This window comes from Lepidochelys kempii, chromosome 14, assembly GCF_965140285.1.
Source record: "Lepidochelys kempii isolate rLepKem1 chromosome 14, rLepKem1.hap1, whole genome shotgun sequence".
Taxonomy (NCBI): Eukaryota; Metazoa; Chordata; order Testudines; family Cheloniidae; genus Lepidochelys; species Lepidochelys kempii.
Window position 1 is genome coordinate 35198211 of NC_136393.1, and position 16828 is coordinate 35215038.

Genomic DNA, 16828 nt, shown 5'->3' on the forward strand with positions numbered 1-16828 from the left:
GGTGAAGGGGTTGGGAGGGGTTGATAATGATAAAAACAAACCAAAGCCCAGCTCACCAGGTGCCCAGTGCCAGCCAGGAGAGATTCCAGGGGCCACAGCACAGCTGGGTTTGGAGGAGGGATTAAAGAGAGGAGAAGGGGGCAGCTTTACTAATACTGAGGGGGTGTTTTTCTGTACATGGAAAGGGAAGCGGAGAAAACACTGAGGTTTTTAAGGGAGAAGCAGACAGGCAGGTGACCCAGGCTGGGGGGACCCCAATATTATCAGTACCGTCCCAATACGAGGGGCTTTGTTTTATATATGCAACTATACACCCTACTGCAAAAAAAAAAGTCCTTATTTTTCACGCTTGCTACCTGGTCACCCTACCTAGGCTGCCAGGAGGAAAAAAAAAAAAGCCCAGCAGCAGTACAGCTCCCCCTGGAAGTGGTGCCGAGGGTGACCCGGCCCCATGCGCCCACCCCTAGAACCGGCTCTGCAGGCTGCCATCACTGGCAGAGGGAAGGTGGCGCCAATTGCTCAGACAGGGTGGGACTAACTGGTGAGGGACCTAAAGGCAAAGACAAGGAGCTTGTGCTGGAGGGGGCCTCAGTGGAACTAAGTGGAGGATGTGGTAGGAGAGACGAGCCTGAGGGCTGAGCCTAGCAGCCGTGCTTTGGATGCAGCTGAGGGGACAAAGCGGCTGGCATGAAGGCAGGACAGGAGGCGATCACAGCAGTGGAGGTGTGAGATGAACAAGAGTCTGGGCTGTTGAGACGGACACAAGAGGCTGTATCTGTGACGTGTTATACAGGCAGGAGCAGGGAGACTGGGGTGAGGTCAGGACATGCGGGCCCAGCGAGAGGCTGAGTCAGAGACGATGCCCAGATTTCTGGCCCGAGTGACTGGGCAGATGGAGGTGTTGTTAGGGTGGCCAACACTGTATTTCAAAAATACCGGACAGTTTTTTTCTGCCCCTCCCACTCAACTCCCAACTCAGGCCAACATCATGGAGTGGTTCTCCCAGCCAGGGCAGGGGAAATAGCCCCGGTCCCCTCCCATAAGGAGCCACCTCAAGCAGGGCTCAGACCCCAGGCCTCCCACTCCACTCTGGGCTCCTTCCAGTCAGCTCAAGCCTCACACCCCACCTCAGGGCTACAATCTCTGGACCACAGGAGGGGCAGAGATCCTGGTACCTAGCTCGGGGCAGACCAGTGGGCAGGATGGGAGGGAGGGAGGGAGGGCAGCCCCAGCCCCCTGCCTCTGGGAGGGCTCATGGTGTTATCCAAAGAGATGAAGAAGCTAGGAAGTGAGGAGGGCTCTGAGGGGTGCAGAAGAGATTAAACACTCAGCTGTTGAACCTAAGTTGCCCTCTGGACATTGATGAGGAGATGTCAGATAGGTTGAGATGTGGGAACAGTCTTTAGTGGAGAAACAGTTTGAGAGACATTGGCACAGAGGTGGTATCTGAAGTCATGTGTGTAGATAGGAGCTACTAGAGGCAGGGTGTGGAGAAAGGAGAGCAGGGGGCCAAGCACTGGGCTCTGGGGGAGGGATGTTCTCTGAAAGAGGGAGACAGGAAGAGACCAACCCAACAAAACAGACACCGAAGAAGTGATTAGAAAGGCAAGAAGAGAACTAGGAGAGGAGGGAGCTGTGAAAGCCAAGGATTTAATGGAGACAAGTGGTCTGGTCAGTGGTGTCAGAAGGAGGAGCATGAAGCTAGCGCAAGGAGAATGAGGATCACATAGAAGCCATAGGAGCTGGCCAGGAAGGTCATTAGAAACTTTGGCGAGAGCGGTTTCAGGGGAGTGCAGGGGACAGAGGCTGGATTGGAGCAGGTCTAGGATGGAATTGGAGGAGAGGAACTCCAGACAGCGATTGTAGACAGAGTGTTCACTGAGCTTAGAGATGGAAGGCAGAAGGGACAATAAGTAGAGAGGGAACTGGGGTTGGGGATGGAAAGTGTGAAGATGGGTGAGACTAAGTGTCACAGGGTGTCTGGTCTTTTAAGGGAAGTTGGGCCCAGGGATCAGGTGACGGCTTAAAGATCGCCTTGTCCTCACAAAAGCCTGGCCAGCAAGTCCCTCAGCTAAGGAGAGCTTCAGGGAGCAGGAAGACACCTGCAGGACATCCTAGGACATGGAAAAGAGCCCTGTTCATGTCTGATTGTAACAAAAACATGAAAACAAAGTTTTAACAAGGTTTTAAACAGGAATTTGGATGGGCATCCAGATCTCTGAGGCAGCTTCGAAAACCTCAGCCTCACTGTGTGAAAGGTTGGAAATTTGTAACTCCATTCCCTGCACCAGCTTTCTCGCAGCCACTGTGAATAGAACTGTCCAGTGGGTGAGAAATACCCTGTTAGACAGGATAACCTGTGAACAAGTATAGGCTATAGATTGTGTTTCTTATACCTGTAACTTTATGTTTCCAAATCTACACTTGCTTTTAGTTGAGTCCCTGTCTTAGGCTCTATTAATTAAACTTCAGTTTTGTTTTACTGTAGAAGTGTCTAAGTGCCTGGTGCAAAGGAGTGTGTTGAACCAAGGTGAAGCCAGTAAGCGGGGGTGCATTGCTGGTGTCCAGGAGGAGACAGGGGACTGGGCAAAGGGGTGTAACAAAGCCGGGGTGTGAATTGCTAGCCTGCAGAGAGACACAGTGGGGCTCATGGAGCCCGGAGCACAGCACCTCGTGTTGCCTGTAGCCAGTAGCTTTGGGAGAGTTTCCCTGGGTGGGCACAGACAAGGTTCTCACACTGTGAGCAGGTTGCAGCGATTTAGAACTCGTGTAACCCCAAAGGCATCTCAGAGCTCCCGATACACTGAATGGGGAGAAGCAGGCGACTTAGAATGGGATCCACAGAACCTAGTGTGTTAGAAGCCATGTAAGCCAGCCAATGGGAGAGGCCGACAAGAGGGGTATGTTCTAAGCCCCACCCCTCTCCTGAATTTGGTGCCTCTCTCTGCTAGTGATCCACAGCCAGGAGCCCCTCTTCTGGAACCAGGCAAATTAGGCATCTCTGTGTGTCTGAGAGACAGAGGAAGGCACTGGCCATGCGCCACGCAAGATGGCCGAAGGGTAGAGAGGTGTTATAGAGTGATTCTGAGTTAATGTTTAATTAAAGTGTAACAAAAGAGACAAAAAGAAAAGGAGGACTTGTGGCACCTTAGAGACTAACCAATTTATTTGAGCATAAGCTTTTGTGAGCTACAGCTCACTCGCAGAAGTGAGCTGTAGCTCACAAAAGCTTATGCTCAAATAAATTGGTTAGTCTCTAAGGTGCCACAAGTCCTCCTTTTCTTTTTGCGAATACAGACTAACATGGCTGTTACTCTGAAAAGAGACAAAGGGAGCTTCACATCAGAATGTCCCATAGCCCAGTGATTAGAGCATTCTCCTGAGAGGTAGAAGATACTTGTTTAAATGCCTTCTCCTTATCTGGCAGATATGTGGGACTTGAACCAGAGTCTCCCACAGCCCAGGTGGGTACCCTAACCCCTGGGCTAAATGTTACAAAGGAGGCTCACAACCTCTCCCTTTCCCACCTCGTTCTGTGTGGTGGTGGGTAGCCTCTGAGCACATCTACTGGATCAGGCCCCACAAGTGAGCTAGATGCTCCTCCCCTCAGTTTATGTGTCTCCAGGAGCACAGGTGGGAGATGGTTGCCTTGCTGTAGATATCTGGGCACCTGTGTGCTCCATGTGCCCAGAGGCAGAAACTTAGACACTGAGAGAACTTTTACACCAGAGATTAATGCCCTGAGTGAGTTTAGGTGCCTACAGGGTTGGGTTTCAACCAAGTGGGGTTTTGTGGACCATGGTGCCTAAAACTAGGATTGAGAGGCTTATGTCTGGGGTTTCTTTGTAGATCCGGGCCGTAATGCACAGTGCAATTCCCAGATAAAAACTACATTAATGTGGAGCTAAGGCTGAGAGAACATACTTGTAACTTAGGGTAAAACACATTACAGGAGGAATCTTTTAATTATTCCCAAACCAAGTGTTATACACCCAGGAAATACAAATTATGGTTAAATTATAAAAGAAATCTATGGTCTAGAAATGCAGCTAAGACATCTAAACAACCTTAACTCTGCCCTGTAGTAAGATCACGAGGGGGAAACTGAAAAACATTGTGTGCCTTTAAAAATCAGTTTCATTTAATGTAGAACCACACACACTGCTCTGCACTGATCAGACCTGTATGGTTATTGTATGGAGTCACTGCAGGGTGGAGCTGAGGTTGTGGGTGTGCGTGGTTACTGAGGGTAAAATCCCTTCCCCCCCCCATATTACATGGGCACAGAAGGGTCAGAACACAGCGGGTTCCTGGGTGAGGGATCCTGTCAAACACTGGACAAGTCTCTCCGGGTTCATCTACGTTGCAGAAAACCTTGTGTCAGTGGGTCTGAGCCTGGGGCAAACTGACTCGGGCTTGCAGCATTCGCACTACAGGGCTGAAAATATCAGTGTAGAAGTTTCTGCTTGGGCTGGCACCTGGGTTCTGAAACCCAGCGATGGGGGAGGGTCTCAGAGCCTGGGCTCCAGTCCCAGTGGGAATGGCTACACTGCTAGATTTAGCCCTGCAGCACAAGCCCCAGTCAGTTGACCCAGGCTCTGAGACTCGCAGCCACAGGTGGGTTTTTGCACTGTATATGTACCCACAGTCTCCAGCAATGAGACTGACCAAGTTGGGCTGTTGTATTCAGGGCCCTGGGCTCAAGGTGCCATTTCTGTAATTTCCATGGGGTTTATTAGGACAAATGGGCCCTTCACCCTTCAGAGCCTCTTTGTGTCGGTGTGAGCAGCCTTGAGCTCCCTGCTTGGGGCTCTGGTGCCCATATGGAGACATTCCTTGTCACTCATTCAAACAGGCTGTAACTCCACTTGCTAAAATTGAGCTAAAGGTGTTAAACTGTGACTCCACTGGCAGTAAATGTGGCTTTCAATTGAGTTAAGTTGGCTGGACTGAGCTGACTTGACTGACTTGACATGAAATCTTCAACACATCCCATTGGTCCCAGACACTGACCTTTCTGCCTCTTCATCTCAGATCGCAGAGCCTCTAGAGGGAGAAAAGAGGGAGAGGTGAGACTTCCCCCTGTAGTCTTAATGGGGATAATGTTAATTTTGTAACTGGCCCAGACACTGACCTTTCTCTCCTTCCCGTTCAGACAGCAAAGTCTCTAGAGAGAGAACAGGGCGAGAGGTGATTCATCAATTCACAGATTCCAAGGCAAGAAGGGACCATTGTGATCACCTAGTCTGACCTCTGCATAACACAAGCCAGGGGGCTTCCCCACAATAATTTCTACAGCAGATTGTTTAGAAAAACATCCAATCTTGATTTACAAACTGCCAGTGCTGGAGAATCCACCACGGCCCTTGGGAAATTGTTCCAATCATTAATTAATAATGGCGAGATTTCACCCTGTTGTGTTTATGGGGATAACTCTACTGTCAGCTAGTGTAATGGGATCCAAACACTGACCTTTCTCGCTCTCCATATCAGATCGCAGAATCTCGAGAGGGAGAAAAGGGCAAGAGGTGAGATTTCACCATCATGTTTATGGTGCAGTTCCAGATATTAATATAATTGTGCTGTAACTATGAAAGTGAGGCAGACAGACTGACAGGACACAAAGACAGATCTGTCTCAACATTCCTGCACTGACCATCCCTCACTTCCCTCCCCCACTGACCATCACCTCTAGGAGCTGCTCTAAGTGTCTCCCCTAGGAGCCATCCCCGCTTCCTGGGCCTCGTCGCACTCCCGTCTGATCTGACTGTTGCGGGGGAAGAGGAGAGAAGGTCTCTTTTTTTATCCAGTTCCCTGTCTGCTCCCCTCTGCGCCCATCCCCTGGGCGGCCCCAGTTCTCCCCAGCTCCTGACTGTGGGGATGGGGGAGGAAAGTGAAGGATGGGAATGGGGCATTGACCTGAGCTGGTTAAGGGACAGGGTCTGATTGGCTCCATCATGGGTCAACTGCTGGCCATGTATCACTAGGGTCATGCCTATTCCCTGATCCTAGTGATATCTGGGAAAAGCTCCTTCTAGGGCCTGGGTAGATGGGGTGCCCCAGCTAAGAATCGTGTGGATGGGGTCTTTTCTTTAGCTGGATGCTTGGGTCAGCATGAACTAGGGAGGGGTGTGTGGATGGGCCCCTACAGGCATCGCCTCTAAGATCAGCTCTTTCCTACTTGGAGCTCATCCACTTGGTGCATCAGCCCTGAGGTAACAACACTGCTGGACATGGAGGCAGCGTCATGTCTGCCAGTCACTGCTGAGCACAGCCTGAGCGAGACCGTCTTGGGACCCAGTGTGAGCAGCATCTCAGACCAGCTGTGCAAGTCCTGAGTGTGTTTGTGTAATTACAGCATCCTAGCCACAGCTCACCAGGGCAGCTAGTGCGGAGAATTCTCTGAAAGGCCCAGGGAACAAGACAGTGACAGTTAATTTTTCTGATTTTTTTAGTGCTTGGAAATGAACCCCACATAGCTTTCTCTGGACACAGACAAATTTTACATATGACTGAAAATGAGTGAATCCCTGTGTGATGGGGCCTATCAACCGTGCACTGGTCTAACAAGGGTTGAACACAGCCTATGGGTGCAAGAGGCCATGCATCCTCGCCCCTCCTGGACACGCTCCAACTGGATGCTGGATATACAAGGGAGCAGTTCAGCCCAGTCTGGGCTAACAGCGGAAGAGAGCATACGCACACTCTGAGCTCCTGCCAGGAAGCTGCTAGAGCTGCAGACTGTGGCAGCTGAACACACCGAGCCCACGGCAGGACCCCGGTTGACTGCGGAGACAGAGGAAGACAGACAGCTGCTGCTGGTGGAGGAAATGCCATCACTGGAATCATGGGTGGGAAGCAGCCCAGGAAGATTATTTGTTGAGGTTGGAACCTGAATCTGAAACCAGGGCTACTGGTTTCATAGGGCCCTGGGTTGGGACCCAGTGGAGCAGGGTGGATCTGGGTCCCCCTACCCCTTCCCGTGCCTACCACTGGGTGCAGGGGCCACCCCAGGGATTGGGTGCTACTGTCTGAGATGGTGACTATTGGGCACTGCTACTGGAAGCTAGAGCCACTGGGTGTTAAAGCCCCAGATTGATTGACTTTCGCTGCTAGGCCTCGCTGCCCTGAGGATAGGGGCAGCCATATTGACTCTGGCCATGGGGCGTGAGGGCAAGGGCAGCCCCATATATTCTGGTCACAGGGCCTCTCTGCCCTCCACACCCACCCTGCCTAGGTGCTCAACATGATGGGATTGCTTGCCCAAATGATCACTTTTGGCTGACTGATTTAGTTGGGGATTGGTCCTGCTTTGAACAGGGGGTTGGACTAGATGACCTTCTGAGGTCCCTTCCAACCCTGAGATTCTATGATTCTATGTGGGATCCCACATCTCCTTGTTATTGGGGCAGGAGTAATAAAGGGTTGTTATCCTTGGTGTGTGAATCAAGGGCAGCAGAACTGTACGTGGCATAACTGATTGAAGGACTCACCCTCAACTAAATGGCACTCGCTAGGCAGTGGACATGGGCTCCAAAGCCTAGTGAGGCTGGCCAGCCAGCTATTTGATCCTTTTTGTCTGCTGTGTAATAACAAAGTTAATTTGGAGTCAATTGAGAGTTTTGTTATACACCCCAGAGCTGAAATCACTGATATTTAGGTCTAACTGTTAGACCTGCTTTGGGACAGTGTCTCTGATGTAAGAGATTGCCTAGTGTGCACCAGCCAGTGAGGCTCCCACACTCTAACAGCTGAAATCATGAGAGTTGTGCTAAGTGTGGGGACCTGAAAACATCCTGGTGGATTGGTATAGCAATTGGCCAGCAGGGTGGCTGGGGAAGAGAAGCAGAGGGCCAATTGTCTGTCAGGGTAGCTGGTGAAGAGGCACAGTGATCAGCCAGCACGGTGGCTGGCGACGAGGAGTGGCAAGCAATTGCTGGGCAGCAGAGCTCCTAATATGCCTGCTTACCCCCTCTCCACCCAGGGTGGGAGGTGAACTCTGCAGATGCACCTCTGGACTCTGGGTCTGCACTGACCCACAACAACAACTGTGAGTGGGGTGCAGAGAAGGGATGGGCATGTTAAAGGGACATTTGGTTGCTGGACTGAAGAACCTGAGGGAAAAAGGACACTGCTTGAGTCCTTGGCTCATTGTTTATGTTTATGAACTCTGTTTGTGGTGTATTCCCAAATTAATGCTGGGTTATTTCCCACCTTTTATTAAGTTTCTTTCTACACTGAGACTTTGTGCTTGCAAGAGAGAAAGTATTGCCTCTTAGAGACACCCAGAGCATGGTATATAATTGTCCCAGGTTACTGGGTGGGGGCTCAAGCTGGTTTGGTGTTGTGTTGTTGAAGGGAAACCCCTAGGTATTGAACTCGGCCCTTGTTGCTGCCAGTTCCAACAGGCAGAAGGGTTACTGGTGACAGCTGTAAAGGTACAACACCCAGTTCCAACTTTCACAAGTACAAAGCACAGCTCCTTTCTGCTTCTCTGAATTACCCGCTTCCGTCCTCAGTGGGAAATGGTTGTAACAGATATTTCCCCTTCCCAATTCTTCAGATACTTGTAAATTCCCACACAGCACTTCAGGCGAGAAAACCCTGGCTGGGACTTTCACAGCTGCCTTGGGGGTTTGCACACTCAGTGCCCATTAATTTAAACAAAAATTGAGTATTCAGATCCCTTAGGCAGCTTTGAAAACCCCAGCATTGCTAGAAATGCCCAGATCACTGAAGGCCAATTTCTACCCCTTGTGATCAGAGGAAAACCTACAGCTGAGCGCTTGTACTACAATAGAGAGTTTATTGCCCTGTCCCTGTAGCAGGATCTCAGGGCCTGTCTACACCTACAGCATTGCAGCTGCACCGTGCAGATGCGCCGCTGGAGTGCTTAGTGGAGATGTTACCTACACTGACAGGAGAGCCTCTCCCATTGGGGTAGGTACTCCACCTCCCCGAGAGCTAGGTCGGTATCACTGAGTTGCTCGTGGGTCAGGATTTCCCACACCCCCGAGCGTGGGATGTAGTTATACCGATAGAAGTGTGCAGTGTAGATCCACCCTCCGGCTGAACGCAGCAAGTTTCAGCGCAGTAACTTGCCAGTGTAGACAGGCTCCCAGCACTGGGAGCTACGCCCCGCCCCTCGTGGAGTGGTTTTGCTGGTGCATGACCACACAGTAGATAAGGTAATTGCTAACCTCTCCATTATCACTACTTTCCCATTTGCAGCTCCTACTCATCTAGATGGGGAGGGGAAGGGGCATGCACAGACTGGGGCGGGGGCAGAACTGGAACCGAAGAAATCCCCTCTCTCCTCCTACTTTCTGTTAGTTTTTTCTTGCCAAGTTACAAATGTCAGCGCTCCAAGCCCAGCTCACTGAGCCCCACATGGGTGTTTCAATGTAAGTGGTGCTGATCCCCGTGGAATAGTTCAGAATCCCATTCGATTGGGATCCTTTAATGAACGTTGAAGGGGTGAAGCCATTTGACACTTCTCAGCTCAACTGTGAAGCCATCGTTCACCCTTCTCCCACCGCCCATTGCCTGAAACTCTTCTGAACATGGAATCAAAGCCCCTTAATCCCTGTATCTTTACTTTTGTTTTTCATTTTTATCTCTCTCCTCACCCCAAAGCCCCCTCTCTCGTTACTTCACCTGTTGCTCTGTCTCACCTCCAGAAGCAGTAACCGGCCAGGGCCATGAGAACAGCCAGAAGAGTCAGGATCACCCAGAGAGCCACTTTCAAGGGATTGACCCTTGGGAAAAATGGCTCTGCAAGAGAAAGTGCCATTGACTTGGGAGCAAACACGTGCAGAATGAAGGCAGGACACTGTGACAGTGGTGACACTGTGATTAGTTAAAAGAATCTCATGGGGAAAAGCACCATGAGATGTGGCTCCTTTGTGCTTTATTATTAAGTCAATGAAAGTCCAGGCTTTATTCTTCTTACTGATCATGGTTCGTTAAAGGGAGGGGGCGTGTTGGAGGTAGGGAGGGGGTAGGGTGGAGCTCTGCTGTGTTACATCTATCCCGCACTGGCATAAATTCAGGTATTTCCTAGGTTGCTCTAACTGATCCCCAAGCTGCAGCCAGTGCAGACTGACCCTCAGAATCAGAGAGTTGTGACTAGCTTCCTGACACCCCCAACTCCCCTGTGTTCAGAGGGGCTCAGCCACATGAGAGAGTCTGGCCCAAAAGATGTTATTGCAGGGTTTTAATACAAACAAAACTTGAGCCTGGAGAGTCAGATTAAAAATTCCTCCAGATTCCTCTTCCCTGGGCCCTGGAACGATGCTGACAACAGGGTCCTTGCTATGTGATTAGTGTGGTGTATTGAAAACTGTGTAGAAATCACAAATTGCCACTCTGAATCCTGAGGGGTTTTCTGATGCTGCTTGCAGGCTAGGGGGCTCTGTAAGGAGCATGCAATGTGGGGCCTCTACAGTCACTCTGCACAGAGCCAGGTGGGCTATGTTCTGCCTCCCTGCCTCAGGGAGCAGCCTGCTTTGTCTCTCTCTGTATTTGGCTATTGTGTGTTAGAGTTCTGGATTTTGGGGAATAAAGCAGCATTACATTGTAACCTTCCAGGAAGAGTATTTGTTTTGTTTCTAACTCTCTGTGGGTATGCTGTGAACACAACAATCATGTGATACCGGGCATACCATAAGCTTATCAGCAGCGCAGCACTATGAGATCTCAGATGAATAGTGATTAACATATGCAACATTGTTATTATTATAGTTGTCATAAACATACAGCTAAGGGTAGACTAGAATTCCTCCTTAGCTATAAGGGGTTAAGAAGCTCAAATAACCTGGTTGGCACCTGACCAAAAGGACCAATGGGGAAAGAAGATAATTTCAAATCGGGGGTGGGGTAGGGAGGCTTTGTTTGTGCTCTGTGTTGTGTGTTCTCTGGGGAAACAGAGAAGCATCAGGTCAGAAAATTCCTTCTCCTAAAATCATCCTAAAATGAGTCTCAATATTGCAAAAAGAGTAAGTAAATAAGGCAAGGCACATTAGATTATGTTTTGCTTTTAGCTTGTGAATTTTCCCTATGCTTAGAGGGAGGTTTATCCCTGTTTTTTGTAACTTTAAAGTTTTGCCTAGAGGAGAATCCTCTGTGTTTTGAATCTGATTACCCTGTAAAGTTACCTTCCATCCTGATTTTACAGAGGTTCTTCTTTTACTTTTTTTTCTTTATAATAAAGTTCTGTTTTTTAAGAATCTGATTTACCTATTTGGTTGGTATATTATTCTCAAGCCTCCCCAGGAAAGGGGGTGAAGGGGATTGGGGGGATATTTTAGGGAACAGGAACTCCAAGTGGTCCTTTTCCTGAACCTTTGTCTAACTCACTTGGTGGTGGCAGCAGTAACCATCCAAAGACAAGGAAGGATTTGTGCCTTGGGGAAGTTTTTAACCTAAGCTGGTAGAAATAAGCTTAGGGGGTCTTTCATGCAGGTCCCCACATCTGTACCCTAGAGTTCAGAGTGGGGAGGCAACCTTGACATGTCATAAACATACAGCTACAGGTAGCCTAGAATTCCTTGTTACCTGTAAGGGGTTAAGAAGGAATTCTAGGCTACCCTTAGCTGTATGTTTATGACAATAGTGATGAACTACACATTCTGTATTAACAAAGTTATTTGGTAGATAATAATACAGAAAAATATGAACCTTTTTTCTAAAAATCAAGATGCTTTTTAGCTAAAAGTTTGTTTCTGCATGTTTTGGGCCTGATCCTTTATTGTTAGCACTGCCAAAACTCTCATCAACCTGGTTATGCAGGGAAGGTAGGATCCGTTCCATTGTGTGCTGTGAAATAAAAAAACACAATGTACATTCATGGCCGATGCTGGCTGTGGAGCTCTGTGATTACTGCCTTCTGAGCAATTAAGTACAAGTTATGACCTGATCCTCAGTTATGACTTAAATGAGCAAAACTCTCATTTAAGGTGATGGGATTTTGCCAGAGTCTGAACTGCAGGATAAGGCCCATAGCACAGCTCTCACATTGATGTGGGAGTTTCAGATGTCATCTAAATAGCAACGCTGAGACCATATCCAGGGCTCTCTTGTGCTAGTCAGGAAAAATGACTTCATTAGCCAGATTTGCACAAACAGTCAGCACCCAGCAGCTCTCAGTGAGAATAAAGGAGAATTCCCTCCCCCCCACCCCCCACCCCCCCAAGAACTGCGATGGTCACAGCACACAGAGAAGTTAGACACAGATATCAATACTCTTGCTGGAAGGTTGCAGCATAATGTGACTTTATTCCTTAGAATCCAGAACCTTAACCCACAAGAACCCTACAATGGAGTCTCTAAGGCAGCCGGCACAATTCATCCCACCTTGCTTTCTGTAACACTGTGACACACTGCACCCCATATAAAACCCTGAACCCCCATGTTCACCACTGCTATATGATTGATATATTTTGTACAAAGTGTGCCTTGTGAAGTATCATTTGAAATTCATAATTTACTGAATAGCATTTTTCTGTTTAAATGTGTACGATAACATTGTATGTGGAGCTATGAGATTTTACTACGTTTGTTAGTGAAATATGTTATAATTCTGGGGAATGCCCACAGACTAGCTCCTCAGAGACAACAAACTGATGACAGGTGATGGGAAGCCATTAACTGCTGAGGCAACCATTTGCCATCGGGGGACTGTAAAAAGATTTGCATATCAACCCCAGTGACATCTCACACATCACGTACACAGATGGTGCGAACAAGAAATTTACAGTTCTCCTGATAGACTCTTTGAATCTCACATACACAGGGGACTGTTTTGTCTACACCCCAGTGGGGAGTAATCCTCGAAGAGAGGAGGAGGGTATAAAATAATAGACAGTGATCTTCACCTTGCCTCTCCTCCCCCATCTCTACTCACAGCAATAAGACTGCTTGAAAGTCAGTAGAAGCAGCATTGAACGGGGGCGGGGGGGAGAGTTGGTCCTAGCTGGAAGGCTTGCCAGTTAGTTTGGACTGCAGTAAGTTTTTGGGTGTGAGAAACCTTTTTGCTTTCAAATGTTGTTTAGCTTGGTAAAGTTTAGGAATTAGTTTTTGGTTTCATTTTTTATTTCTTTTGTAACCAATTCTGACCTTTATGCCTTATCACTTATTATCACTTAAAATCTACCATTCTCTAGTTAATAAACTTATTTTATTGTTTTACCTAAACCAGTGTGTTTTGGTTTAAGTGTTACTCAGGTTAACAAACACTCCAGCAGAATCATTTCCGTTGATGAAACGACTGACTATTAAAGATTGTTCAGTAGTGTGCTGGACACTACAGGACGCACACTCCTGGGTGCAAGGCTGGGGAGTTTGCAAGTGTCACTCTATGTAGTCCATAAGTGGCTGGGAAAGCATTCATGTAACTTTGCTGTGAGTAACTTTACGTGCTAATGGCTGTGTGTGAGCAGAGCCCAGAGAGGCTGCGTTTCACTAGCAAAGCCGTGTACGAGGCACCCTGGGCTGGACAGTTAAAGGGACACAGCAGTTCAACAGTCCAGACTGTACCCTAGGGGATGTCACCAACAGGACTTTACTTCTTAGAATCCAGAACCATAACACACAAGAACTAAAACCACAGAGAGGAGGCTGCTCCCTAAGGCAGCGGGCACCTTGCTTTACGTTGGCTTGTCTGTAGGAACAGTTAGTGTGTGGCAGCCTGGGATGTAAATCCACCTCGCACTAGCCTGCTGTGCACTAACTGGCTGTGTGCACCCTGCAACGGTGAACTACAAGTTCCCTGGTGCATTTTGATCTGTTCCCATTTCAAAACAGGGTAGAACAAAGCACACTGCGGAATTACTAGTGTACGTAGCCGGGTCCACATGGACAGTTAGTATGTGGCAGGCTAGTGAGAGGCAGATTTACACCCCAGCTTGCCACAGACTGCTTCTGTGAACTTGCAGGATTTTCTACAGAGCCCTCCGGTCTGTGAACAGGACCTGGCAAACACCCCTCTCAAAGTGATGGCTTGAAATTCCAACACAGTCCTCACCACACCACAAGAACAAAGGAGAATTCCCTCCCCCACCCCTACTGAGAAGAATGATGATTGCTGCTGTGACGTTACACTCTATAATCTTTATGAAAATATGCTTATGATATGGATATGACATAACTGAGATGTACTTTATGCAGGACGGCCCCTGTGAGTCAAAGGGTAAGTCTATATTGCAATTAGACACCTGCGGCTGGCACCTGCCAACTAACTCAGGTGCACTGGGCTCAGGCTAAGGGACTGTTTAATGGCAGTGTAGTTGAACTTAGGCTGAAGCTTGAGCTCTGGGACCCTCCAGCCCAAGCCTGAATATCTACACTGCCATTTAACAGCCCCTTAGCCCGAGCCCCTTAGCCTGAGCCAGCTGGTACAGGCCACCAGCAGGTGTCTAACTGCAGTGTAGACATCTCCAAAGAGAACGGAGGTTGTTCAGGACTTTACAAGACGTGCTCAGCACCTTGAAGGTTCAGGCCAATAAATAGGAGACACAATGATAAATACTCTCCGCTCACGTCTCCAGCATCTCAGTCTGTCCATGTGCGGCACAGACTGGCACTGACCTGCTATGGAAATCACTGACTCTCTCTTCTGGTTGAGTCGGGGGTTCCTGACACAGCAGGACATTTTCTGGTTGGACTCTTCTGTTAGAACAATGGCAATCTCTGTTTGAAACAGGCCATTGGCCTCTGGGGTTATTTCTTCAGAGGCTGACGCTAAGAGCTTTCCCTGGAGATCTCTCCACTGAGCCTTGGGCTGTGGGTACCATCCGGATGATCGACACACCACCCCGGATCCCTCTGTCCTGATGTCCCTCCACTGAGATGGAAGGAGCAGAGCCCATATCTACAGAAGAAATAAATGAACTTGTGATAATCCTACAGTGCCCAGTAATGAGTCAAAAGCTTCATTACACTGTTATCAAAAGCCATTTCCTATTAAACTAATAATCAGATGTGAGTTCACAAGTGTGGTTGGTCAGTTAATCTGGCCAGATTAATATTTGATATACAGTAAAACTGATATTATAATAGGGCTTTTCTATGCACAAATTTGCTCCAGTTTAGTTAAACTGGTTTAGTTCATCAAGTGCAAATTCCTGTGTGGACACTCTTAAATCAAGAAGGAATTGACTCAAGATAAATCAATATCCCTTGGGGTAAGTTTGTTGTCTGTAGTCTTTGTGTTTGTGGTGTGCTTGCTGCTTGACTGTAATATACCGTGTGGTCTGTTTGTTTGAGGGACCGTGTGCTGACCATGTGTGTGCTGAGCCTAGCAGCCTGCTAGGCAAGGCTGAGAGCTAGGAGCTTCTTGACGAGGCATCCAATCAACCCTCAACCAGGGGGCGGCACTACTCAGGCAGAGCAGGGCTTTAAAAAATAAGCGACCAGAGGAGCTAGCGAACAGGGGAGTTTGACGAGGGAGTTTACAGGGGGAGTGTGAGCAGGGGCTAGATACACCTAACATTCTTTGCACTTAAAGGTCAAAACATCGCTTGATAAAAACAAAGCACCAACAAGGGAACAAGCTTCGGGAGTAAAAAGAGAATGCAGGCAGAAGTCCAGCAACAGATTGGGAGCTACCCATTTTATTGCACCCAATGTGGCATGTATGATTAACTGCCCTATGGGCAGGTGGCGTATGTGTGCACTCGGAGCAAGGAGATCCTGGCCCTCAGAGACCGTGTACGGACTTTGGAGACCAGGGTGGCTGAGCTGGAGGAGCTACAGGAGACAGAGAGGTACATAGATGAGACTTTTTGGGACACAGTAGAACGGTCCCACCCCGAGTCTGACAGCCTTTGTGCTGTTGAGGAGGATGAAAGCCTCAGGGAAGCAGAACATCCAACTGGAGCAGAGGGAAACGATCCCATAGTTGGGACCCTCCTCCCAGATGATGTTGTGGTATCCTCTCACATTGAGGATACTTCTCCAGGGGAGGGAACTGCAGTTATTAGGAAGAGACAGGTATTAGTAATGGGCGATTCGATCATTAGAAACATAGATAGCTGGGTTTGTGATGATCGGGAGAACCGCATGGTGACTTGCCTGCCTGGTGCGAAGGTTGCAGATCTCTCAAGATATCTAGATAGGCTTATGTGTAGTGCTGGGGAGGAGCCGGTGGTCATGGTACATGTAAGTACCAACGACATGGGGAAGGATAGGAGAGAGGTCCTGGAGGCCAAATTTAGGCTGCTAGGTAAGAGACTGAAGTCCAGGACCTCCCTGGTAGCATTCTCTTAAATGCTTCCATTTCCACACGCAGGGCCAATTAGACAGGCAGAACTGCAGGGTCTCAATGTGTGGATGAGACGATGGTGTAGGGAGGAGGGGTTTAGATTTATTAGGAACTGGGGAAGCTTTTGGGAGAGGGGGAGCCTATACAGGAAGGATGGGCTCCACCTAAACCAAAACAGAACCAGATTGCTGGCGCTTAAAATTAAAAAGGTTTTAGAACATTTTTTAAACTAAGGGCTGGGGGAAAGCCGACGGGTGTGGAGGAGCATGTGGTTCGGACATCCCTTAGGGAAGGATCTATAAATGGAGATTCCCTATGTCCTAATAAGGAGGAGAGAATGGAAAATGATAAAATACAGGGAGGATCTGATGAGAAACAGTCAAATGAAAAAAAGTCCCATTCGATTATGTCATGCAATAGGGGACAGCCAAAAAATGACAAGTTTTTAAAATGCTTATATACCAATGCTAGAAGTCTAAATAATAAGATGGGTAAACTAGAGTGCCTAGTATTAAATGAGGATATTGATATAATCGGCATCACAGAAACCTGGTGGAATGAGGATAA

At 48.4% G+C, this 16828-nt stretch overlaps 1 pseudogene; it reads right to left on the bottom strand.

Moving 5' to 3' along the window:
- The window catches only part of LOC140898123 (butyrophilin subfamily 1 member A1-like), a 73645-nt pseudogene that overhangs the window by 13796 nt on the left and 43021 nt on the right, over positions 1-16828 (bottom strand).